This window comes from Adiantum capillus-veneris, chromosome 13, assembly GCF_014529385.1.
Source record: "Adiantum capillus-veneris isolate H3 chromosome 13, ASM1452938v2, whole genome shotgun sequence".
Lineage (NCBI taxonomy): Eukaryota > Viridiplantae > Streptophyta > Polypodiopsida > Polypodiales > Pteridaceae > Adiantum > Adiantum capillus-veneris.
The window spans coordinates 36,100,626-36,128,275 of NC_140943.1; the positions used below are offsets into that span (position 1 = coordinate 36,100,626).

Sequence of the window (27,650 nt, forward strand, 5' to 3'; positions counted from 1 at the left end):
CGGTAAACTGGATGTAACAGTGTGTGAAACAAAGATGGAAGAAATGGTGAGGATCCATCCTCATCTGCACTCTGGATGTCGAGAGAGTATGGCTCGAATCTTCTGTTGTAGTCTCCGTCGATGCTGTGTAGCTCCTCTCCTCAGTCGCGGTCGTCTGCATCTCTGTAGCTCCAATGCTCGGTCGATGAGAGTGCCAGTAGTGGTCGAATGAGTGTGGGACGAGCTCTGCAGTGGTGGCTGCTCCTCTGGCTGTCCCATATCTAGTGAAAAGAAATCTGTAATGTGTCTCTGGGACTGCCTCTCTCTAGCTCTCCCTAGTAAAGTGTCTCTATACCTGTGTAACTCAAGTAGATATAGTCCAAGACATCTCTGATCCTCATAACTCATGACCCTAGATAGAGGACCAAAACCCTCTCTGAATAAGCAGTGGAAACGCCCCCGTATCTCATAGAACACTGTGCAATGACATATGTAGTGCAACTCTGTCTCTGGCTCTCTCTGGCATAATCGGCATATCCTGCTGTCTGCTGGTATCCCTCTGAATCTACCAGTCTCAATCTCGAGCTGATGTGAGGATGTGCGTATCTGACCAATGGCACAACGCAAACCATGAGACATATGTGTGTCCATGTAGCTGGGTCGAATCACAAACCCATCTCCTGTGAGGTGGAGAAGATGCTCTCTATAGAAAGCCATCTTCGTGCTCAACTCCTGAGGCGGCTCTATCCATGTCCTCCTGGTGTCGAGCTGGATCAGGTCCTGACGAATGAGTCTAGTGATCTCCACCCGTGTAAGAGACAGCGAGGGTGCCTGAAGAGAATACTGGAAAGGGGGCAACCTGTCCATGGTGAAGCCATGCGTCTGAAACCATGAAGTCATCTGTGCATACCAGCATGAAGTGTCCCCCTGTAGAGCTAACTGTCTGGAAGACTCAAGGGCCAGTCTAGCATATCTGTCTCTAGTAGTATCCCATAGGCTGTGCACAAAGGACACTGATCTGGTAAGCGCCTCAATCTCCATGGGGGGGGCAGCTAGCTCTGCTCGAATGATCGCGTGAGGTACGGAGGCCTTGGCTCTAATCAATCGGGAGATCATAGATACCAAGGGCCTCTCCATACGTCTCCAACCATCCTGGCCTACAGAAGGTCCCCAAACCTGTACCCCATACATCATAGCTGAGGCTACTAAAGTATCAAAGAGCCATAACTTTGTCCGAGGTTCCTGGAACTGAATCTGCGAACACATCCTCTCCAAGCCTCCCAAGGCCGCATAAGCTCTGGTCAGTCTAGTCTCTGCTGCTCTCCCCAAAGAAAACCTCGGCCCAGTGAAGACTATCCCAAGGTAAGTGTATGCATCTGTATACTCCACAATCTCTTGACCATACATGAAGGTCGGTGCCGATCTCCTGATCCACTGCGGTGTGGTGTTAAACACCATGACCTTGGTTTTACCAAGGTTTACAGACAATCCACTATCCTCTGCAAAACTGTGTAATGCATCCAACTGTCGCTGCATACCCTCTGGTGAGTCAGAGATCAAGACAATATCATCAGCATATAACAACAATGGGATCCACGTCCCTGCCAGCTGGGCACCTCTATCACCCTCTCTGTCAATGTAATCAGACACCTCATCAACATACATACCAAATAGAGTAGGAGACAATGGGCAACCCTGTTTCACCCCGATAGTGGAGTGAACTAAGTCAGATATCCCCTCTGGGGTGCGTACATGTCCCATCACTGATCTGTATAAAGCCATAATCCCCCAAATCAACACTGTGGGCACCCCCATCTCCTGCAGTCTGCGCATCAGTCGAGCTCTCGGTACCATGTCAAATGCTTTGCGGAAATCCACAAAGCTACAATAAATCCGTCTCCCATGTGACCTGCCCTCCTCAATGATAGCTCTGAGTGCCAGAATATGGTCAAGAGTGGAGAAACCCCTCCTGAAACCTGCCTGTCCCTTTGCCCGTACACCCTCACCCTCTGCCCAGTTACTCAACTGCTGCTCAATAATGGATGCATACAATCGTGCCAGTGTGTGTCCAACCATAATAGTGCGGTAATTTCCAGGCTCTGTAGGATCACCTGCCTTGAATATAGGCACAATAGTAGACAACCTCCAAGTCTCAGGTAATCCCTCACACATGGCACGATTGAACAACACTGCAAGAACCTCCATCAGCATATCCCTAGCATGTATAAAGTGCTCCGCTACTAGACCGTCATGATCGTAAGCCCTCCTGGTCCTCATCCTGTCAATGGCTCTCTTTACCATCTCAGTGGTAAAGAAGGTGCTCGTAGGTGGACATGGCTCTGTAGGATCTGGAAGGGGATCCTGCCCAGGAACCGTATATAACGATGTCGCATACTGGCCCCACACATCAGGAGAAGTAATCACTGGGGGAGGGGAGTGCTCATGGAAGAGTCGCCATGCCTCGCCTGAGTCTCTACTCAAGAACAACTGATACAAGTCTCGCTCCATCTGGGCCAGGTAAGCTCGTTTCTTCTTTCGCACAAGGCGCCGGGAAGCAATCCGCGATTGTCTGTAGGTGATGACTCCTAAATGAAGATCCCTCTGAAGCTGGGCTCTCATCTCTCTGCACTCCTCATCATACCAACTATTCTGGGGCATGCTCCCAGAATGTCGCCTCCGATCCGGTTGAGTGTGTGGGTATGCCTCTGATGCTGCATCATGTAGTGTCTCAGTCAGTAAAGTAGTGCACTCCTCTACTGAGAGGCCTGGAGCAACTGTGCATAGACGATCCCAGATCGCCTCTGTATAAACCGAGTCAGTCTCTGGTGTAAATGTATAACGGGTGTGTGACCTGCCTCCTGATTTCTGGGCTGTACTAAACTGAAAAGATACGGACAGTGTCAAGAGAGCATGATCCACTGCTACGCCCACTGGTCTGGCTCCCACTGTGAAATCCTGAATACAAGGAATAAAGCTCGGCTGTGTCATAACATAGTCCACTGTACTGGCCCCATGTCTGTGTGGAAAGCATGTGAAGCCTGCTGCTCCAGGAAACCGCTGTAAGCCATTAAGTATGGCTAGCCCATGTGTAGTCGTCATCTCCGTGAGGTATCTCCCATACTCAGTCTGCTCTCTGTCATGTGAACATCTGTCAAACCCCAGCTCACCCACATCCAACTCTCTAAGCATCTCATCTGAAGTGTCGTAGAAGACTGTCTGACAGTTGCCCGTTCGAGCATTGAAGTCTCCTAGGAGGATGATATCACCATCCCTAGAAAACTCCCATATATCATCATCTAGAATTGAGAAAGGCGACTGCCCTCTGGATACAGCATATACTGACGTACTGGGGGGGAAGTAACATATAGCAATATATAGAAATCGACCTGTGTCAGCTCTCAGCCTCACCCACATGTATCTAGCCTGATCATCTCTCCGTACAATATGTAGTAGTGGCTGTAGCTCCTCCCTAAACAACACCGCTACTCCTCCTGAACCTCTACTCCCATGCTCAGATCTCGTGACTGTTCTGTGGGCTGTCTCCCATTTGTAATCCACCACATGTGGCAACAGTTGGCCAGGGGCCTGGTGAGTCTCTGAAAAGAAAACAATGTCCTTGTCTCTGAAACTGTCCTCAAAGGCACCAACATCCAACCTCATAGACCCATTACAATTCCAAGTCGCCATCCTCAATGTGGTCCCATAGGTCTCGCACCGTCATGTAGAGCGCCGCTCTACAATCACCACCCGACCATCTCTGTAAAAGGCCATCTTCCCCTTCTCCCTTGCCGCTTGAATCTCGGGCATTACTTCTCTCATATGCGCAAGTTGTGAGAGAGTGAGGTCATCGCCTAAGAAAATACCTGTCTTCTTGAGAGTAGGTCTCTTCCTCAAGAATTCCTTCTTCTCTTCCAATGAAGGGAAGCGTAGTATGAGAGCTCTTTCCTTTGAAGATTCTCCGGGGACCTCACTCTTCTTGCCCACTCTCCATGCCTTTGTGTGTGAAGGCTTCTCCACCCCCATCATTGATGTGAGGCTTGTGACCTCTTTTTCCACATTGTTTATGTCCTTGAGGCCGGTTACCCTCACATGTAGAGCCCGCACCCTCCTTCTTTGTTCCTCTTCGAGGGTCATGTTGATAAGAGTGGGTGTACAAGGAGCTTCCTTACCTTTCCCTTTCTTGGCAACCTCAATCCATTTTTCGGCCTCCTCTACTTTCTTTTGCGTTTCGGATATGACCGCGGCCCATGACTTCTTCTCCTCATTGATGTTGTCAATTTCTTCCCTCAAAGAGGGCTGAAATTCCCCCTCTTCAAGCCCATTTTTTGACCGTGTTTCCAACACTTCTTTGTGGAGGTCCAAAATGCTATTCTCCAACGTGGCGATCTTGTTGAGAAGATGATCCTTCTCGTCCTTCCACCTCTTCTCTTTTTCTTCATTTTCTCGGAGGAAAACGGTCTTCGCGTTCCTCCAATCTTCCATCTCTTTTCTCCATGCTTTCATTTCCAATTCAATGATGGAAATTCATTTGGAGTGAAGCATATATTTGAGTTTGCTTGTTGCCATAGGTGAGGTTGGGGTTGACATGAGAGAGAGAGAGAGAGAGAGAGAGAGAGAGGATTGATGTTTCTAAAGTGCAGAAAATGCAGCAAACCCTAAAACGCAGATCTGTCCAACAACCCAAAAAAAAAAAAAAAAAAAAAAAAAAAAAGGTCGCGAACCCTAAAATACAGGTCGCGAGCCCTAAAAACAGGTCGCGAACCCTAAAATACAACAGCGAACCCTAAACGAAAGCATGGTAAAGAGAGAGAGAGATGGCGTGATGAGAGAGAGAGAGAGAGAGAGAGAGAGAGAGAGAGAGAGAGGACCATTGTGACAAAGGTACAACGAACTCAAAAGAGAAGTGTGAAGTGTGAAGAGAGAGAGAGAGAGAGAGAGAGAGAGAGAGAGAGAGAGAGAGAGAGAAATGAAAATGAAGGCCTAAAAGCATAGTCACAAGGGACGCATTCCGGGAATGGGAACGGGGCTCAAATGGATTTTTAGTGTAAAAAAGAGGGCGGGACGGCAAGTGGGGACGGAAAGCCCGAAAAAGGGCGTCCCTTGTGACTATGCCTAAAAGACCTATGAGACCAATACATCACATCCTCATCAAGTGTGTCCAAGTGCCTAATACAAAAATAAAGTACTGAAGTAAAGGCTAAACATATGAAAAGGAGGGGGGTGTGAGTGGTTGGCATAGGAGCAACCTGCTGAAGCTCCAAGCAGCTGGTGTAGGGGTGTCCTTTTGGGCCTGGTTTTGTCCTCTGTCATCCCATGAACTCTCTCATGGGTCTCTCTAGCATGATATCAATCTCCTGCTCTGTGAAGAACCTCGTAGGAGTCGCTCTGTATCTCTCAATGATAGTCTGAATACGTTGGTGGTATATGGAGCGGCGGCGTGACCTGCGGGGAGGTCGTGGGCGTCGGGATCTGTTTATCTCTGCGGCTCTCTCAAGCAGAATCCCACGTGGTGTGGGTCGAGCTGTCGTGTAGTCTCCTGCTTGGGGGCGGCCGCTCGGGAAGTAGTCTGTAACTGTCCTCTGGATGGGCCCCCGCCTAGAACACCTCACCCTCTGTAATAGGTCCTCTCTGTGTCGCTGTAGTTCGAGCAGGAAGAGCCCAAGGCACCTCTGATCAGTGTAATCCATCACCCTAGTCAAAGGCCCGAAGCCATCTCTGAAAAGATAGTGGAAGCGTCCCCTGATCTCATAATACACCGGACACCGGCAGATATAGTGCTCCTCTGTCTCTGGTGCTATGTCACATAGCTCACAAATCCGCTCCTCTGCGGTGTATATCGCCCAGTTGTTGAGGTCTCTATTTTCTGTTTGTTATGAGAGCTGTCTCTATATGTAGCTGATGGGAGGAGCGGCGGAGCTGACCTACCACTGAGCGGAGTCCATGTGAGAGGTGTGAATCCATGTATCGCGTCCGCAAGACATATCCATCCTTGGAATTGTGAAGAAAATGCTCTCTATAAAAAGCCATATTCTTTCCCAGTTCTTGAGGGGGGCTCTACCATGTCCTCTGTGTGTCAAGTTGTGTGAGATCCTGTCTGACTGTCCTGCTGATCTCCGGGCGAGCCAGTACGAGCGATGGTGCGTCCAGGGAGTATTGAAAAGGTGGCAGCCTGTCCATCGTGAAACCATGTAGCTGAAACCATACTGACATCTGTGCATACCAGCATTTGGAGTCACCTCCCAAAGCTAGTTGGCGGGATGATTCAAGGGCCACTCTAGCATATCGGTGAGATGGCAGATCCCACAGTCCATGTACATACATAACTGACCTGGTAAGTGCCTCAACCACCATCGGAGCAGCTGCCAGTTCTGCCCTAAAAATCTCATGGGGCACTGCTGCCTTGCATCGAATCAGCTTGGAGATCATAGTGACAAGAGTTTTCTGCATCCCTCTTCACCCGTCAGAGGTTTCTCCGGACCGCTTACGGTGGTCAAGACTCGGTCCCCAAATCTGAACTCCATACAATAGGGTGGATGTCACGAGCATATCAAACAACCGCAGCTTAGTACGTGGGTCTTGGAACTGTACTAGTGAACACATCTGCTCCAAGCGTGCTAAAGCTGCATATCCTCGTGTAAGCCTAGAGGTTGCTGCCTCTCTCATGGTGAAAACAACCCCCAAGTAAGTGTAATTCTCAGCCAGCTACACCTCTTCCTCGCCGAAGAGAAACGTTGGTGCTGATGCCCTCACCCATTGTGCCGTGGTATTAAAAATCATCACCTTGGTCTTGCTGAGGTTCACAGACAAGTCTCTTATCATGTGCATCTCTCTCCAATGTATCCAGCTGGCTCTGTAATCCTTCTGCTGATTCGGAAATGAGCACGAGATCATCTGCATACAACAACAAGGGTATCCAAGTCCCTGATAACTATGCACCTCTGTCTCTATCTCTGTCAATATAATCTGAAACCTTGTCAATATACATGCCAAAAAGAGTGGGAGAAAGTGGACAGCCCTGTTTCACTCCAATGTTAGATTCAATAATCTCTGATAGCCCCTCAGGTGTGCGCACTCTACCTGTTATATAGTGCAAGGATAGCCCATGTGATCTCACCTTGGACCCCGAGATCGTACAATCTGCACATCAATCTTGTTCTAGGCACTATGTCAAAAGCTTTCCAGAAGTCAACAAAGCAACAAAAGATGCACTGCCCGCGTGTTCGGCCCTCCTCGATGATGGCTCGAAGAGTAAATATGTGATCAAGGGTAGCAAAGCCTCTTCTGAAACCAGCTTGCCCACGTGCTCTTACACCCTCTTTCTCTGCCCAACTACCGAGCTCGTGTTCAAGCACCGAAGCATAAAGCTTAGCCAATGTATGGCATATCATGATTGTGCGATAGTTACCAGGTAGAGTAGGTCACCCGACTTGAATATTGGCACAATGATGTTAGAACTCCAACTCTCAGGAAAGCCCTCCACTCCAGCTCTGTTAAACATATTTGCCAGCAAACGTGCTAACGTACCTTGAGCATGCCGCAAATGCTCAGCAACCAACCCCTCATGATCAGATGCCTTGCCCATATGCAATCTATCAATGGCTGAATGTATCACGCTCTCAGTAAAGAGCGTACAACATTGAGGACGGCCCCCCGAAGGTAATGGTGGAGGTGGCTGATCTCGTATCGTATATAAACTAGTCGCATGTTGCCCCCAAGTGTCTGTGGAGGTAATGGATATGGGAGCTCGCTGACCTTCAAAGAGTCGCCATGCTTCTTTGGAGTCCTTACTTAAAAATAACTCATATAGCTCCTGCTCAAGTTGGGCTAAAAATCTTCGCTTCTTTTGCCTTACAAGGCGCCGGAAAGCTATTTGGGACTGTATGTGCAATGATCCCTGTTGCTACCTCTTTGCGAAGTTTAATTCTCATCTCTCGACATTCATCATCATACCAGCTATTTCGTGGTCTAGTAACCTTATTTTCTCCCTCTATGACTCGAGAGTGGGGAAAAGCTGTATTTGCAGCTGTATGAAGAGCATGTGTAAGTTGTTGCGTGAGCACTGTCAATGGAACTTTCAGGTCTACTAACGATAACAATCTGAAAATTTCAGATGCGTATACCTCTTCAGTTTTCTTTGTAAAATGATACCTGGGCTATGAATGGCCCTGCTGGGTAGCCATGGGTTGCATAGAGTAGCGACAGTCTAGTGTAAAGGACAAGTATGCATGATCAATAGCAGCCCCAATTAGTCTCTGAGACACTGAAAGCTCCCGAATGCGTGGGATGACATCAAGCGGTGCAAGTACATAGTCCACCGTGTTGGTACCATTGCGGTGTGTATAGCATGTAAATCCTCCTGAATGTGGCCATCTGGCTATGCCATTAAGTATGGCTATCCCATGCGTGGATCCCATCTCCAAAAGATATCTGCCATATGTTGTGCATTTGCCTGTGTCATGGGAGACTATCTCAATCCCGAGATCCACATTATCACGTTCTCAAAAATCAGCTGCTGAGGTATCAAAAAAGGAGGTTTGCAACGATTCAGTCCTTGCATTAAAATCCCCAGCAAGCAAGACATCTCCCATTTGAGAATAATGTGCTATATCATCATCCAAGATTATATATGGGGACAGCCCATTCGGACCAGCATAGGCAGAGTTTGGTGGTGCGAAGTAGCATATTGCAATGTACAATGGACGGTGGTCCTCAGCTTGCACTCTAATCCACATATAACGGGCATGTTCGTCCTTCCCCATAACCTGTACGATACGGTGCAGCTCCTCTCTATAAAGTACAGCCACTCCTCCGGATCCTCTCGAGGTATTTCCACGAGGCTTCTTCCTTGCTACTGACTCCCACCTGTAACCTGGTATTGCGGGTAGGATGCTTCTCCCATACTGATGTGTTTCTGTGTCCAAAATGATATCCCGTCCTTTGTACATCTGCTCAAAAGCACCAACATCTGTACGTAGTGATCCATTACAATTCCATACAGCAAAACTAAGCATGGTCCCATAGGTCGCACACCGTCATAAGCTTCGTTTCTCACTAATCACTACTTTTCCATCCCTATAAACAGCCCACTTGCTTGCCTTTCGAGCCTCCATCACACGTGGCATGCATTCTTTCCTATGCGTGATCTGGGCATGGGTAAGATCCTCTTCTAGGAATATTTTCTCTCCTTTCAAGGCACGTCTATGCGAAAGAAAGTCCTTTTTCTCAAAATCAGCAAATTTCAGTATTAGTGGTCTCACTCTTGATGCATCTTTCCCCACTCTCCATGCCTCTACTGGCGTTTTCCCATCTGCCCCCATTTTCGTGCATAAGGCAAGAGCATCATCCTTGGGGGTCTTGTCTTCTTTCCAACCCACGACACGGACATCAAAGCTCGTACCTTCCTCCTCTTCTCTTCCTCCAATGTATCATTTATGATACTTAACCATTTTGTGTTCTCCTCACTACGTCGGTCCATGCCTTCATGCCGTTCTCTACATGTGATTTCAGCTCTTTTACCTCCTCATGTAAATGTGGGTCAGCTCTACCAATTTGGCATGCATCACTTGCATCCAATTTGCCTTTGCATGTTGTGAGCTGTCCCTTGAGTTCCTCAATCAGTGCGTCCTTTGCACTCAGGCGCTTTTCTACTTCTAGTTTCCACGATTCAAAAAGTGGCAAGCATGCCGTCTAGTTTCCCTTGCATTACACACTCCATTACATTGACCTCTACCTTTACAAAGCCCTGCATTTCCGCTTTAAGGCCCATGGACATTTCAGCCCGAGTCACATTGAGCATCTTTGCCTGAACATCTGTCCTCATTTTTTCATACATCTCAGCTTTGGATACAAACCCCTTCTATCCATAGCCTATAGGTCAACGTTTGTTTGCTCAGCAACTCTTCGATGTCTTTCACCAGAGCCATTGGCCCTTGAGCATTTTATTACATTGGTGTATACTCCTTCCGCAAACAAAAGCATACGTCCATGTTTAGAGATGAACAAGATGATTGCGGTAGATTGATGATGTTGTTTAGCTCCATGTGAAAGACACACGATGAGTGAAACAATTCATCCCCAAAATGTTTTGTTCCAAAAGGCGGAGTTTTAGTACGAGACATTTCACCCCATAGGAGAGAGAGAGAGAACAAAATTTTTGACTGACACCTCAATATGTAAAAAATCAAGAGGTAAAATGGCTCAACTTCATGAGCCACAGCAAAAAAACAAGGGGAGTGTCACGACTCAACCTAGGTTTCAACTAGGGCATTTCACCACCACCAAAGACGTTTCAAGTTTCACCCCTGTCGAGACGAGTTTCATGGTAACCATAATTAGGGGCAAGGGCAAGCTTGATTCTTGATTGGACATGATTTTAAAGTCAATGGCTTCTAAATTAGGTGGGGGGAAATCCAAGTAGATGTTTTTTCAAAAGTTAACAATCATTAGTTGAGAATAGAATCTACAAATAATTCGATCTCTAAGGATTGAGATGGTAAGCATGCTCTCTCTCTCTCTCTCTCTCTCTCTCTCTCTCTCTCTCTCTCTCTCTATATATATATATATATATATATATATATATATATATATATATATATATATATATATATATATATATATATATATATATATATATATATATATATATACACACACACATATATTTATATAGATATATATATATATATATTATATAAATATATATTATATAATATATATATCTAAATAAATAAATAAATTATAATATATATATATTTGTCTACGTCATTATCCAAAATTCTTGAGATCGAGAATCACCTTTCAGCTCCAAACACCCCACATGATATGTTTCTTTTGGTCCCATAGGTCATATTTGACCTTCAACGATGATAATCAAATCTCTCTCTCTCTCTCTCTCTCTCTCTCTCTCTCTCTCTCTCTCTCTCTGCTGACGAGCTGCTCCTGTTGCTGACGAGCTGCTCCTACTGGTGATGACAAGCGGCTGCTGATGAGCTGCTCGTGCTACTGATGATGAGCTGGCTGAAGCAGTCCCTCTCGCTGACTGAGCAGGCCCCCTCTCCTCATGTTGGTAACAAGTCCCCCTGCCCCCTCCCCCCCCCAACACCTCGTGCTGGCTGAACGCACCCCCCCCCCCCCTCCTTGTGCCGGCCTGAACAGCCCCTACCCCTCTCGTGCTGGCTGAACTGAGAGCATGTGAGAGCAGGGCTTTTAGGACGCAGAGGTCTCGGGACCGAGGATTGAGGCAGCTGAACTTGTCCCTTTTTTCCGTCCACATCACTCCCGGCGATGGATGTACCTCTTGATCCCCCAGATGACAACATCTACCATACTCGGCCAAAAGCCAAAAACACCTTTCGAAGGAGGTTACGAGAAAGCACACTGTCCCCAGGATCATCTAGAGCAGGAAAATTATCCAAGCACGAACTTGTGTACGAGAAAGTCCAGGTGATGATTAAGGCTGAGCTCAGCCTTATGAGGAAGGAGATTGAAAGCGAGATGCATGCAGCTATGGAGGTTCACTAATGAGTACGCCTCCTCCATTTACAAATCTCTCTACATTTCTACAATGTGTCAATAAGAGAGATCGAGGGCTCCTTGTCTATTGCAAGTGGCCGTCAACGTAAGAGGAAAGCAAAACACGATTTATCATGCGCCATTGCCAAGCATAAATTGTAGTTTGCTTGAGCTCCAACAACAAAGACTATTGCAATTCAACAACGAGCCTTATCAAGTGATGGCCAAGGTTGAAGAGAAAGATGTCGTAATTGCCAAGCAAGAGGAAAAACTTTTGCACATGGGGCGGTATGAAACCAAAGTGAAGCCTTAATGCTATTTAGACACTTGCGACTCCTTGGAGGGCTTACAAAAGGAGGGTCACCACAACAAGGTAATTTTTCAAGCTGTTAGCCTTGAATAGTATAATTAGAATTGCTTTTATGTGTTTGTTGTGAAAGGGACTCCATCTAAGAGCTGCGTGGAAGTGGTAGCGTCCAATATAATGCAAGTCTATTGGGTAGTTGTCTCAATAAAGAGGATATCATGATCATTCTTGATACACCTCAAGCGAGGGCAATGAAGAAGGGGGTCACTAAGCGCATCTTGCACACATTCTTTAATCTAGGGACAAATCTTGACATGCAAAGATGAGTTTGACATAAGTTCAAAGATTATCAAACCACCCACCATCTCATTAAGTGAAACCTTTCTGTATGTTAAGAACAAATGGTGAATCACAATAGCAGACACTTCAACTTGATGAGAGAGAGAGAGAGAGAGAGAGAGAGAGAGAGAGAGAGAGAGAGAGAGAACAAACACAAGAGACACAGGACGGCGTAGTTCTTTGCCTAGAAATGTTGGCCCTCAAGACGAGCGCCCCCGAAGGATATTTCTTTTATATTGCAAAAGATGGCCAACACAAGTTGTCACAAGTGCTTTTCTTGATTTTCACAAGTGCTCAAACCTTCGTCGTCTTTAAGAAAGTGTCACGTGACACATCCAGCCTTATGTGTTCGTGGACAAGCTACAACATGATCAGGGTTCTGTCAGTCCAGTCAGTCTAGATTTAGAAGTGATCTGGCACTTTTGTGAGTCTATTTGTAGACCGTGCATGCCCAGTCACTCAGTGTAGATGCATATCCTCTGGTTGCACACAACATGATCATAAGCATTCCTATCAAAATCCATCAGAATCAGTCAGGGGAATTTCCCGGTGCATTTAGCCTATTTTTCCTATTTTTGACATTTTTCACTTATTATTTTTAAGTGACTTTCCAACAAAAGTAGGTAGGGCAATTTTGCTAAGTTTGTATATAAGCAAACTAGAGCTAGCACTATTTGGCAGAAGAGGCAACAAGAGCCAAGCTCAGCAGGCAACTTCTCAAGCAAGAACTTGGTGGTCTCCCCTCCAAGCAAGAAGGACTCATTCCTAGCATTTTCCATTTGCATCATTGCCAAGCAAGTCCCAGCCCTGGCGTTTTTGCAACAGGTAGTCACCGCAAGCAGATCTTCACCGCAAGAGTCCCATGCCTAGCGTTTTTGATCCCAGCATACCTAGTGTTTTTGGAGATCCCTGACGTAGTGTTTTCAGCAGATGAACCCTCAGCCATGCAGCGTTTTTCAGCCATAAGAAACCTACAGATTCAGCCCTAGAAGAGTAGCAGATTCAGCCCCAAGAAACCTTAGTTTTCAGCTTAAGACCTGCAGATTTTCAGCGACAAAGATCATTAGAAAACAGCCCCAAAATCAGAGTTTTTTGGACTTGTCGTAGATTTCAGCCATAGTGTTTTGGGACAGCAGATAAAAGATTGCAGATTTCAGTCCTTAGGTCGGTCTTGTCATCCCCGTCGTCATCGCCGACATAGCCTAGACTTGCATCAGTCACATGCATACAGTTTGTACCAGTTTGTGCAATCATAAGTAGACCACTCTCACCGATGAGAGTGGGGCCTTCGGAGGAGGGTTTTACAACAGGAGAGAGAGAGAGAGAGAGAGAGAGAGAGAGAGAGAGAGAGAGAGAGAGAGAGAGAGAGAGAGAGAGAAACAAACACAAGAGACATAGGACGGCGTAGTTCCTTGCCTAGAAATGTTGGCCCTCAAGACGAGCGCTCCCGAAGGATATTTCTTTTATATTGCAAAAGATGGCCAACACAAGTTGTCACAAGTGCTTTTCTTGATTTTCACAAGTGCTCGAACCTTCGTCGTCTTTAAGAAAGCTCAAAGCCTTGGTCGCCTTCATAAATTCTCAAAGAGAGAGAACCGATGATCCTTACAAATGCCCCCCAAGAGGTCTTTATATAGGTACTAACCTAGCCTTTTGGGTGCATCCGACCCTTGGCTTTTCATTTGTCCGACCTTTGGCTTCTCAATTATCCAATCCCTTGGTTTATAAAAAAAAGGGTGCCCCGCTTTTAGGGTTGATTTCTGTTAGGCGCCTAACGTTTAGGGCTGATTTGTGACCTACTCCCCCTTCTCCAGATCTCCTTACAAGGATCTCACACGATTCTTCTTCTATTTCTTTTTCAAAATGTGTAAGACCTACCCCTCGTTGAGAAAATAATAATCGTCCTCGATTACATCTGCAAAACAGAACAAGGGTAATGCAACAATATTTGTCAATTAATCAATCAATCATTGACATGCATCAATGATACAAACCACATGGCATGCATCACATGTATTTGTCTTGAACAAGTCTAGGCATAATTATCCCATAGTCACACGGGGACGAGGACATGGCAAAACAGGGGATGGGGGACGGGCCAAGGGACGCGTGTAGAAAAAGCGTATTGGACAACACTACGAGTACAAGATTGTAAGGAAAAAGTGGGTTTTGTAGACATAATATCAAAATATGACCTGTGGTACGGACGCGGTGCGCGCACTGTGCACGTTGACAGGGTGGAATTGTGCTCAATCATCATATCAAAGGGCAAAAAGTAATGATGTACAAGTGAAAAGCAGATAACTAGAGTCTAGTGGGCAACATTGGCTTAAATGGGATCCTATCTTCTCGCAAAATTCAAACCTGCTCGTCCCCTGTCCGCGTCCCGTCCACTTGTGTCACCGGGGACCCACGTCCTGGGACGCGTCCCCTCTGTGTCCCATGTGAAGGAACTCTTTGCTGTCCCGTCCCCCCGTCTTGCCCCGTGTCCCTGCGGCCCGCGTCTCGTGCCCGCCAAAAAGCATCCCGTCCCCGGGTCCCCTGTGACTATGAATTATCCAGCTCAATCTCGAACTCTTAGATGCTCCATATGCACTAGAATCAATTAGATTTAGCCAACTTATCCTCATCAGAACTTTTAATATCTTGGAGTAGCAATATTAGCCATCACAACCGAATCTGACCGATCTCTAACGGATGTCTTGATGTACTAAAATCACATACCGAGTTTATCTCATCCAAATTGGAACTTTAGATGCACTAGATTTATTCACACTAATTATCACATCCAGTTCTAACTCGAACTCCACGAATATCTCTAATGAATTAGTACATCATCAATATAGAAGGCTGCAGTCATTCCATCCAATCATACTCAATCAAATAGTAAGACATCAATCAAAATGAGAGAGTAAATTATTCTTGTTGCAACTTTCATCAAAATACATAGTGATGGCAGAGTGCCATCAGTTCAACACCCTTGAAAAGATAACAACGAGTTAGTAAAAACTACTATCAATCATTTGTGTTGATGTGTGACAAGAGAGTGGAGTAGCTCTCTTCTATGCAGTAGGTCCTGCACAAGACTTAACCCTTGAATCATCCTGAATTCTTGGTGGCTATGTAGGAGCCAATCTAGAAGCCTCAAGGTAAAGCTCTAATAATTGAGGAGTATTTGCCAAGTTCTCCTCCTCCATCCATTTGGCATCCAAGGCTAGATAATTCTAAAACTTGACCAAATTTTTCTGGATTAGCTTTCCTTTAATCTTTCTCCTTGTGTGCCATTATCTATTCGGGTTGAAGGATTTCCTTTGTTTCTTTAACTTCAGATTGCTCATCAGCAATCATATCCTTTGGCACTTGTCCTTTAAAAGGACGTAGAAGACTCACATGAAAAGCATTATGAATCTTCTAATGACCTGGGAGCTTCAATGTGAAAGCAACATCATTGATTTGCTCACTGGTCTGGAAAGGACCATAATATCACATATTCAGCTTTGGCTAAAGCCTCTCTTTGCCCTTTTTCTTTCTGAGGCGTGCTTTCTCAAACTTGAGTAGCACCCAATCATTTTCTTTAAGCTGCATGTCTTTGCGATGCGTATTTGCTCCCTTTCTGTGTTTTTCTCGAGACTTTTTGCACAGCCTCCTTCATCTTGCAAAATGAGGTATCAAGATCCTCCACAAAGCAATCTGTGTCAAAAATCTTATGTGTGGTGCACAAGATAGGCGGAACTTTCTTGCCACCTTCAACAATCTCAAATGGGGCCTTGTCGATGTATGGACTGTGTTGTTGTAGGTGAACTCCACCAATGGCAACTATCTGTTCCACAATGGTGTGTGGTCTAAACATAACACTTTAACAAATCCAGTACAACTGTATTTGTGATCTCTGATTGCCCATCGGTTTCTTCCTTGTCGATGTATGGACTGTGTTGTTGTAGGCGAACTCCACCAATGGCAGCTATCTGTCCCACAATGGTGTGTGCTCTAAACATAACACTTTAACAAATCTAGTACAAATGTATTTGTGATCTTTGATTGCCCATTGGTTTGTGGATGAAAAGAAGAAGAGAACTGTAGCGGGGCTACAATGTCACTTGCATTGGCAGTTAACAGTTGGTCGTAAATTCCCTTGGTGGACTCTCGCCTAGGCAGTGACATGTGGCAGAGATACGAGTGGTGGTCTAGTGGACACCGTGGCCAGATCACCACCACCACAGTTTGGAGATAGACGCAGTTGGACTGGGATATTTTGCTAGCTGTTGGTGGCTCTTTATGATTGTATATATGTGTAGTTGGTTCTAGTTGTCGTATGCTTCATCTACTTGCCATAGTCTAGTGTCTTGAGCCTCGTGTTTGTGTCCAACACCGCACACCTGCATACTCTTTGGAGTTTGCACATTGGAGCCTAGACACCCCCATTGTACTTGTGAGTCTTGGGCGTGGAGTTGAGTGTGCTGCCAGTAAGAGTCTGTATGGGTTCCATGAGTTGGTCAAGTTCCATCTGTTCGTGGATGAAAAGAAGAAGAGCACTGTAGCAGGGCTACAATGTCACTTGAATTGGTGGACAAGCAATTAACAATTGGTCTTGAATTCACGCTTGGTGGACTTTCGCTTGGGCAGTGACATGTGGTAGAGATACGAGTGGTGGTCTAGTGGACACCGTGGCCAGATCACCACCACCACAATTTGGAGATAGACGCAGTTGGACTGGGATATTTTGCTAGCCCTTGGTGACTCTTTATGATTGTATATATGTGTAGTTGGTTCTAGTTGTCATATGCTTCATCTACTTTTCATAGTGTAGTGTCTTGAGCCTCGTGTCTTGTGTCCAACACCGCACACCTACATACTCTTTGGAGTTTGCACATTGGAGCCTAGACACCCCCATTGTACTTGTGAGTCCTGGGCGTGGAGCTGACTGAGTGTGCTGTCGGTAAGAGTCTGTATTGGTTCCATGAGTTAGTCAAGTTCCATTTGTTTGTGGATGAAAAGAAGAAGAGAACTGTAGCAGGGTTACAATGTCACTTGCATTGGTGGACAGGCAATTAACAGCTGGTCTTGAATTCACACTTTCGCCTGGGCAGTGACATGTGGCAGAGATATGAGTGGTGGTCTAGTGGACACCGTGGCCAGCTCACCACCACCACAATTTGGAGATAGACGCAGCTGGATTGGGATATTTTGTTAGCCCTTGGTGATTCTTTATGATTGCATATATGTGTAGTTGGTTCTAGTTGTCGTATGCTTCATCTACTTTCCATAGTCTAGTGTCTTGAGCCTCGTGTCTTGTGTCCAACACCTCACATCTGCATACTCTTTGGAGTTTGCACATTGGAGCCTAGACACCCCCATTGTACTTGTGAGTCCTGGGCGTGGAGCTGACTGTGATGCCAGTAAGAGTTTGTATTGGTTCCATGAGTTAGTTGAGTTCCATCTGTTTGTGGATGAAAAGAAGAAGAGAACTCTAGGAGCGCTACAATGTCACTTGCATTGGTGGACAGACAATTAACAGTTGGTCTTGAATTCACACTTGGTGGACTTTCGCCTGGGGAGTGACATGTGGCATAGATAGGAGTGGTGGTCTAGTGGACAGCGTGGCCAGATCACCACCACCACAATTTGGAGATAGACGCAGTTGGACTGGATATTTTGCTAGCCCTTGGTGACTCTTTATGATTGTATATATGTGAAGTTGGTTCTAGTTGTCGTATGCTTCATGTATTTTCCATAGTCTAGTGTCTTGAGCCTCGTGTCTTGTGTCCAACACCGCACACTTGCATACTCTTTGGAGTTTGCACATTGGAGCCTAGACACCCCCATTGTACTTGTGAGTCCTGGGCGTGGAGCAAAGTGTGCTGCCAGTAAGAGTCTGTATTGGTTCCATGAGTTAGTCGAGTTCCATCTGTTTGTGGATGAACAGAAGAAGAGAATTGTAGCAGGGCTACAATGTCACTTGCATTGGTGGACAGGCAATTAACAGTTGGTCTTGAATTCACACTTGGTGGACTTTCGCCTGGGCAGTGACATGTGGCAGAGATACGAGTGGTGGTCTAGTGGACACCGTAGCTAGATCACCACCACCACAATTTGGAGATAGACGCAGCTGGACTGGGATATTTTTCTAGCCCTTGGTGACTCTTTATGATTGTATATACGTGTAGTTGGTTCTAGTTGTCGTATGCTTCATCTACTTTCCATAGTCTAGTGTCTTTAGCCTCGTGTCTTGTGTCCAACACCGCACACCTGCATAGTCTTTGGAGTCTGCACATTGGAACCTAGACACCCCCATTGTACTTGTGAGTCCTGGGCTTGGAGCTGAGTGTGCTGCCAGCCAGAGTTTGTATTGGTTCCATGAGTTAGTCGAGTTCCATGGTGTTTTGAGTCTATTGCTGTGTCTTTTGAGTTCCTGGTTGTCACAAACTGCTGACGTGTCAAAACCCTAAAGAATGGAGCCAACTTGCAGATGCTAGTTGAGGGGCTTAAACCCTAAGAGAACAAGTAACAGAAGAAGAAGTCCTACCAACTTATGGGGACCCCGTCGGATGGGGCCCGAGTGACATAAAGGAAGTAAAATAAAGTAGGACCCACATACACACTCACGCAAAATTGATGACGTGGCAACTGTACGGTAGATTTTCGAAAATTGCGCTGACATGATGACGTGGTAGGCAGTACGGATTTCCACGTTTTGCGTTGGCAGCTGTACGGATTTTCGAAAATTACGTTGGCAACTTTTTGGCATTGCTTTTGGACAAGAAGCTTTTGAGTTTTGAAGGCTTTTCACTGTAAACTGCTTTTTGGGCCTAGGGCCTTTAAATATGAGGTTAGGGCTCATTCTCTGGAATGCTTCCTGGAGAAAGTGTAGAGTCTGGAGTAGCGGCTTGTACTGTGTTGATGCAATATAAAGAAATGCCGAAAGGGGTGCCAAGGTTTGGGGCTAATACTCTCTGGGGTGGAATTCCGCCACTTTGTGTCGTGTGTCGTCTCTCTCTTTCAATTTAGTTGTTAATGAAGTGCTAAAAGTCTGTTCAGTCTGTTCTTTTTCATTGGCACGTGGTGCCCGTCTTTGTGACAATGGTATTAGAGCATCAGGCGTGTGCTTTTCTGGAAGCATACTGGTCTTGCAAAAGAGCGGACAGAGCTATTGGAGAATTTTATTTGAGGTATCTTCGCCCTCCAACCCGAACTTATGAAAGCATACCGGTCCTGCAAAAGAGCAGACAAAGCTATTGGAGAATTTTATTTGAGGTATCTTCGCCCTCCAACCCGAACTTATTAGCCACTCCCACCCTTACTTCATCGCGCATCAGGCGTGCTCCCGTCTTCACCGCTCATGTCTTACAGGGCATAAGCCATAAAGATCACTTGCAAGAGAAGGATCCAGATTTGTTTCAAGTCATTGTTTTTCTCAGAAGCAGTGCCATGCAGATGTTGATGTCTATAGCTACCAAGCCGCACACTTCCAAGGACTTGGCAAGCTTTCAAGAAAATTTTTGCCCGAAGCTATATGGTTTCTGACATCTTCTTTCGGAGTGCAACTTCTGGCAGAGTGGGGTATCCTGAAATGCTTGCCATGGAAACCCTAACAGTTTATAACTTGAAATTTCTCGACATCTCTCAGTAGATGTCTCTTCACGAATTAATAACCTTGGAGGTTCGGTGCGATTGTTATGTCTTGGGACTACCATCGTCGCCAGACGAACACTGTCGGCCCAATAGCTGATGGACCATGCTCTGGTTGGCTACGACCTTATGGAAGGAACCTAACCCTAATTTTTGATGCAGGTTTCGGGATGGAAAGTTAGTCGACTTTTCGAGCTCGACTTATGTCGAGATTCCTTTTTAAGTTTGAAATCTGTTTGAGACTTGTTTGGTGATCCTGTTTGGAATTTGTTTGAAATGGATGGTATCTGTTTTGAACCTGTCTTGGTACTTTGGTTTTAATTCTGGTTTCAATGATTGTTGATTTTACTCCCGGGTGGAGAAGTGAGAAATACTGTTTTGGTATTGTTTGAACCTCGAACGACGTAGACCGCCTGGGGAGCGTTTTGTTGTATGTTTGACAACCTCCGAACGACGCAGGCCGATGCCTGGGGAGCGTTTGGTTGTATGGTTGTATGCTTGTAAAATAATTGTTGTTGTGACTCCCGGCCCGGACCTGGATGGTTATGCGGGAGGAGTATTAAGAAGTCTGAGTAGTGGTTACTCTCAGCACCTCCAAACGACGCAGGCTGCGGTTTGAGGGGCGTTTGGTTGTAAAAGGCCTCTATATCTCCCGGCCCAACCTTTTTAGGTTATGTGGGAGAGTGATGAGGGAGTCGTTGAATATCTCCTGGCCCGGACCTTGTTAGGTTATGCGAGAGGAGTCTTCATCGGCGGCTTTATGTTTCTATGTCTTGTAACATGCATTTGTGCTGCATTGTGATGTGCCAACCACTGAATATTCCTAATTGGATGAGATTGATTGGGTATGTAATTTTAGTGCATCAAGACACCCGTGTGCATTGTGATGTGCCAACCACTGAATATTCCTAATTGGATGAGATTGCCTGGGTATGTAATTTTAGTGCATCAAGACACCCGTGGAAGATCAGTACGGTCTGGGTGTGATGGCTAATTTTACTACGCCAGAATATCAAGAGTTCCAATCTGGACGAAAGGAGAAGCTAACTCCTTGATCAAAAGAGCCGAAAGGAGAAGCTAACTCCTTAACAAAAAGAGCAAACTGAATGTTCCTCGGAATGACCCTTGGAAAATTTTTGAGCTAACTTGAGTTGTTTTGCAGATATGTTGTAATCGTGGACGATTACAGCATATCGTGGACGATTACTCTCTTTCAAGAAGGGGAGATGTCACAAACTGTTGACGTGTCAAAACCCTAAATAATGGAGCTAACTTGCAGATGCTGGCCGAGGGGCCTAAACCCTAAGAGAACAAGTAATAGAAGAGGAAGTCCTACCAACTTATGGGGACCCCGTCCGATGGGGCCCCAGTGACATAAAGGAAGTAAAATAAAGCAAGACCCACATATACACTCACACAAAACTGATGATGTGGCAGTTGTACGATAGATTTTTGAAAATTGTGTTGACATGATGACGTGGCAGGTTGTACGGATTTCCGTGTTTTGCGCAAGGTTTGGGGGCGCCAAGGTTTGGGGGCAATACTCTCTGGGGTGGAATTCCGCCACTCCGTGTCGTGTGTCGTCTCTCTCTTTCAATTCAGTTGTTATTGAAGTGCTAAAAGTCTGTTCAGTCTGTTCTTTTCTATTGGCACGTGGTGCCCGTCTTTGTGACACTGGTTCCATTGCTGTGTTGTGTTTTTCTTCTGTTGGAGTGAGGTTTCACGCATATTGCATGAGGAGCACCCATAGTAAAGAGCACGACACACTTTTCCTGCTACTACAGGTGCTCTCATTTTTGGCACGCTCGGTGGGACCTCAACTGAAGTCTCACTCACACTCCACTAAGCATATAGGGTTGAGGAGCTAGCTGGTTCAGCCCCTCGCTTGGTCTAGTTTGCTTGTGTGGTCCAGCTTGGTCTAGACCAGCTTCGCCCTCGTCCAACTTGGTGTAGTCCATCTTCGCCTCGTCCAACTTGGTCTAGCTGGTCCTGTCTCTCTTGCCCGTCTAGCAGGAGTGGTCTAGTCGAGTCTAGCCTGATCTAGTTGGGTCTGGTCCTGTGGGTCTAGGCTATCCAACAGGTTCAAGGGTCTCCGCACCTAGAGCTTGGGTGGGTTGTTGCTACTACATGACACATACAAGGGAGTTTTGTCTCCCTCTGCAGGGGTCGTGGCCTCAACAGAGAAGTCGCCTACCTCGTGCTCTTCTCGTCAACCTTGGATAGCATAGCAGATAAATAGTACAGTCAGTTTGCTGAGAACCACTTTACTACGAGGGCAACATTAACGCAACAATTCTGTGAAGCTTTCACTAGTTGGACCAGGCGGCTTTCATGAGAAGGTTCTAGATGAGTTGGCAAACCTAGTGCTCCAGCCAAATGAGACTTTTGCAGAACTCATGACAAGATCAAAGTCTCTGGTCGCCAAGCTTCCCTAGCAACGAGGAGAATTCACGGTCAAGAAGTGGGTGGAGAAGGCGCTCTCCAAGACTTCTCAGCAAAAACTCTGAGAGAGTCTCCAACCTGAAGCCACTTTGGAGGAGTTTGTCGCTGTTGCGTCTAGGATAGAAGGGGCAAGGAAGCTATTCGCTCCTTAGGTAGAGACTGCCTCAGTACTCTTGGAAAGTCCATCTGACCCCTTGATTTCTTTATGCAAGGAACTAGAAGCACTAAAGTTACAACGAGCTCCTCAAGAGGAGAGATCCTTCTCTCTTCGACAGAAGAAGCCTCCACATCAAGAGGCTTTGGACCATATCAAGAGCTCAGGGCTCAACAAGAGTCTTAAGGGTGTGGTCTGGTGTAGCTCATGTCGCTCTGAGGTAGAGACTGCCTTAGTACTCTTGGAAAGTCCATCTGATCCCTTGATTTCTTTACGCAGGGAACTAGAAGCACTGAAGTTACAACGAGCTCTTCAAGAGGAGAGATCCTTCTCTCTTCGGCAAAAGAAGCCGCCACATCAAGAGGCTTTGGACCAGATCAAGCGGGAGCTAGAAGAGCTCAGGGCTCAACATGAGTCTAAGGGTGTGGTCTGGTGTAGCTTATGTCGCTCTCCAGGGCATCCTCCACACGAATGCCTCCTTCAGGCTTATTGCCACCTTTGTGAAAAACGTGGACATGAAGACAAGGATTGTTACTACCTAAAGGAATTGCGGCAACTACAACAAAGCCTTGCTCCTACTCTTCAATAAGGTTTAGCACCTGCATCTAACATGGTTGCCCCCAATGGCCATCCAAACTACATGCCACCCTTGCCGAATACACCCTCCTATGCAATGTATGCGAAGCAATTTTCCATCTCAAAGCTTTCATCATGCTAATGCTCCCTCAGACCCTCAGAACTTCTACACGTCAGTGTCCTCCTCCATGCAGAAGGAGAAGACCCCAAGACCACCTGGCCCATCCAATCGACCCATTTTGTGCTACAGGTGCAAAGACTATGGGCATTACCAAAGAAAATGCCCTTTGCTAGAAGGTTCTCCTTCGTGCCTTCATTGTCACGAGGCTAAGGATCACTACAGTAAGGATTGTCGCAGACAACGCGCATCCACGTTTTCGAGCCCAAGTCCAAACCAACCTGAATTCACATTTTCTAAAATTAATCTGATAGCAGTTAGCACAATCCCTCAACCGTCACCTTCTACTCATGTGGTGGCCCCTCATGACAAGTTCCAACAAGTAGAGGAGTCCACTGGTGTCCTCACTCGGGCCTAGAGGGCTTCCAGCAAGTTCCACTCTTCCACTCACTATCTTACGATGAATATCCCACTTCCAGCAGTTGACAAGTCATCCCCTAGTGCCAAGAGAGGATCTTCATCTTTGCTCTCTGATATTGATGGGGCTTTCTTGGAAGCAGTAGTTGACCTACAACAGATCAAGGTTCCAAAGAAAACACTAGTAGAAAAAGAAAAGCTTACAACAGAGACTATCTTGAAGAACACATTCCAACAAGTGTCGCTCTATGACATGCTTCGGCTAGATGTGGGTTTTCGAAGTGACACCCCTGCCGCACTTTACCCTGGAGCAAGTCCTATGGCGGGCACCTTTCAATGCAATCATCAGAGTCCTATATGATATCCTACCCCGTTGCTCCCCTCATTGATTATAGAAGCCCTCATCTCACCGTGTCCATCTTGGGGTGGCAATTCTTAGGAGTAATAGTGGATGGTGGATCTGACATCGACCCGATGCTTGAGTTCACCATGTTGGCATTAGGTCTACAACCTACCGGACCCGCCCCCTTCACAATTACTTTAGCCGACCAGAGGACAGTTTACCCACTGGACGTAGTGGACAAGGTGCCTCTGCAGGTACAAGACTTCACCTTTAGCTTGGATTTTGTTGTGGTTCGTCTTTCCCAGGTTGAGGGAGGATTTCCTTTGCTCATCGGTTAACCATGGCTGCAGCACACTAAAGCGCTACATGATTGGGACAATGACGCCATGTCTATATATACCCCTGGCTCCTCAATGAAACCCATTCCCCTTGAAGGAGGAATGGATCGAGTGGTGCAACATAGTTCTTTGTCTGTGGAGTCCAACCCCGAATTGGAACAGCCTATTCCATCTGACAGGCCAGAGGAAGACCCGCTTGAGTGGTTGGAAGCTACGAAGTCTATGCCTTGTTATGGGGTCTCTATTCAATCTTTGTGTGAAAATGCCCCATCCACCAATATCCTTACAATAGCTGGCTATCTTGTACCGCCTAGCCCAAAAGTAGGTCTCGAGGTCATTGAGGCCGATGACTCAGATGCTGCTACAGTACTAGCCTTTGGGCATGGTGAGCCTATAAACAATAGAGGAGGAAACAAATGTCCTTTACGGGAGTTAGCCCAGCCCTCAACCTCCTCTATGTCTAAGGCACTACCATTCACCGAGCTTCCCCAAAGATGGCCACAAGAAGTAGCTCAGGATGTCTATATGCCCCAAAAAGTGGCAACCTCTACACCTACAAAACATCTTCTTCAGTTGTGCCATCTCCAAACCCAATAAAAGAACTAAACTTGGTAGATGCTCACAATCCCCAGCCCATTCTTTTGGCTGCATGGCTATGGGATCCCTGAGTGCTTCTCAACCAGGTATATTTATCAAAGTGGGAAATCGAAGATCCATATGATAGATTCGTCCTTGAGTTTTACATTCAAAGTGTGATCCTTTCCTTTGTGTTGAAGTAAAATCTTCTTTGCCTTATTATCAATCATTGCACTACTCTTGTAGTTCCATGGTGTTCCCAATAGGACATCACATCCCACAAGGGGCATAATGAAAAAGTCTGTTATCAAAGCATCCATTTGGGGACCCATCTCCTCAGGCTTCACTCCCAATCTAGCTGCCAACTTTGTTGAAATGAAGTTAGCCTTGGCTACGTTGTTGAAAAGGATAAGGACCTCCTTAACTCTGACCTTCCCCAAGCTCTGCAAAGCTCAGAGGACTCATTTTCTACTTGCACTCCCATCAGATCTACTACCAAACCACCAGGTGTCTTTCCTTTCTTCTTTTTTTGTTGTCATTTGTTTGGTCATCAATTTTGTTAAGGCAATTTATTGCCATATGTCCCTGAACCCATTTGAAGCACCTTCTCTCTTTGCTTCATTGCTTTCTCTGTTCTTCACTAACTTTGTAAGTGAAGTTAGTTTGGTGAAATTTTTGTTTGTAGTTCCCCTTGGAGAAGTTCTTGTTAAACTTCCTAGAACTTTCTTCATCAGAGAAAGTCATCGTGTCTTTTAGAGTAGCGAAACCATCTGTTGCATGTCGCATCGTCTCTTGAATGCTTCGACTTTTATGCTTCAAGCAGTAGTGACTAAGCTCCGTAGGAAATCCACAACAATACTTTTCAATCTGTTCTGCAAGCGGAACTTGTTCAAAACATGCCATTGGATAGTACGCCTCCTAGTATCTTAGATTGCATATGACCAAACTTACCACATCAAAAGCAGGAATTTGCAAATTTTCCCCATTTAAGTTTAAATGGAGGCTTGCCCACCCATGGATCTCTTGAGTCAACCATAATCCCTTCAGGGGTTTGTTTGTCAGTGTCCCAAAGGACGCAAAACCTATTGGTGTTCACATGCAACTTCGGAGGGCAAATTACCTTACCAAGTTGCGCAGCCAACAATGGCAGGAAATGTCTCCACGTACAAGGGAAATCAACAATTTCCACCCACACAGGACATTTGTGATGAGTAAGACTCTGATAATCTTTAGTAAGTGCCCACGGCAAAACATGCGTCATCTACGTATTAAAGAAGAGGGGAGACATCTCAAGAAAAAGATTTCTGGCTTCCGTATCTGGCTAGTGCGAGAGTGTGGGCTGCGGGCAATGGGTGCAAACATGCCGAGGGAGGCGAAGGGGTCGATGCAGGGCTATGCAAGGCAAGTCGGTTTGGTTGAATAGGGCTGATAAACAACCCCCCCCCCCCCCCCCCCCCCCCCCCCCCCCCGGCCGCCGCCGCCAAACACCGGCAGCATCATGCACACACAAAATGCATATTGAATATTTTGGTGGATTTTGGTTATCAATTGAGGTGAAATATAATCATCTGTTTTTATGTTGAATTTCTCTTCTGGTGTCAAATGTACATTGTTGCAGCTATTTGGTTACTCATATTCTATTGAGAGTCATGGAGAACTTGAAGATGGCCGCAAGCCGACAGCTAAACGAAGTTTGAGATCCTGAATCTTGAGGTGGAACTCAATGCGTGAGCAAATGATATATTCATGTGTTGTATAGAGATTCTGAATTCCTCCTTGAATTCCATCATCATTTAAGTTAATGCATGGATACTCTTTGGTGCTACCACAAAATATTTCCAGTGTCTCTTGAACATTTGAAAAGAAAAGCAGTTAAATGCCCTTTTTGCGATACTGAAACAATTTTTTTTGATAAGTGCCTTAGCTGCAATCGAGCCATTCTGTTCTTTCACTAAAAGCTCTTTTAAATATCTTGAGCTGAATTTTTTGTGTGAGAGAGCTTACGCGAACTCATAAACTTCGACAATGTGATAACACTTGTTGATGTGCAATTTTGTTGTGAAGGTGAGGAATAAATAGCATGGGTACTCTCTACAGCTATCCTTTGTTGATGATTGGTGTGTCCCGAACTCTGAATTGCCTACTATTCCTGGAGAACTTGAAGATGGCTGTAACTCGACAGCTAAACGAAGTTTGAGATCCTGAATCTTGAGGTGGAAGTCAATGCGTGGGCAAATGATATATTCATGCGTTGTATTGAGATTCTGAATTCCTCCTTGAATTCTATCATCATTTAAGTTAATGCATGGAAACTCTTTGGTGCTACCACAAAATATTTTGTGCCTCATGAACATTTGATAAGAAGAGCAGTTAATGCCCGTTTGCGATATTGAAACATTCTTTTTGAAAAAGTGCCTTAGCCGCAATTGAGCCATTCTGTTCTTTCGCTAAAAGCTCTTCTAAATATCTGAGCTTAATTTTTTGTGTGAGAAAGAGCTTATGCGAACTCATAAACTTGGTCAATGTGATAACACTTGTTGATGTGCACTACATTCTGATTTTGTTGTGAACAAAGGTGAGGAATGAATAGAATGGGTACCCTCTCCAGCTGTCCTTTGTTGATGATTAATGTGTCCCGAACTCTTAAGTGCCTACTGTTCCTGGCTGCTGCAGTCTATCATTTGTTTTTTGAGGTGGTAATATCACAATTCTTTTTGGCCTACGGGAGGCCTTAGTAAAGCATTGATCATTTGGGAGCAATTGTGGACCGTTGGATAAAGCTTACCGATTAGAGCCACATAGGCTACTTGTGAGAGACAGATGCCATTTTTTTTCCCAATAAAAAGATCCTTGCATTATTTAAGAAAACTGCCCAATGGGCTACAACCTTCCCTTGCTAGAGAGGGCTACATCAAAATGTGGGG

The 27,650-nt window shown here is 45.7% G+C and overlaps 1 protein-coding gene across 3 annotated transcripts in view; it reads left to right on the plus strand.

Moving 5' to 3' along the window:
* ACD11 (Glycolipid transfer protein (GLTP) family protein) overlaps positions 1 to 27,160 on the plus strand; it is a 47,496-nt gene extending 20,336 nt beyond the window's left edge. Inside the window, exons 5-6 of one of the 3 annotated variants that reach the window (XR_015189985.1) lie at positions 26,345 to 26,439; positions 26,791 to 27,160. The gene's annotated coding sequence lies outside the window, so the exon portion shown is untranslated. Of the gene's footprint in view, positions 1 to 26,344; positions 26,620 to 26,790 lie in introns of those variants that run through there. The other 2 variants (XM_086526611.1, XM_086526612.1) reach the window with 2 other exon arrangements.
* Positions 27,161 to 27,650: the final 490 nt, after the last annotated feature.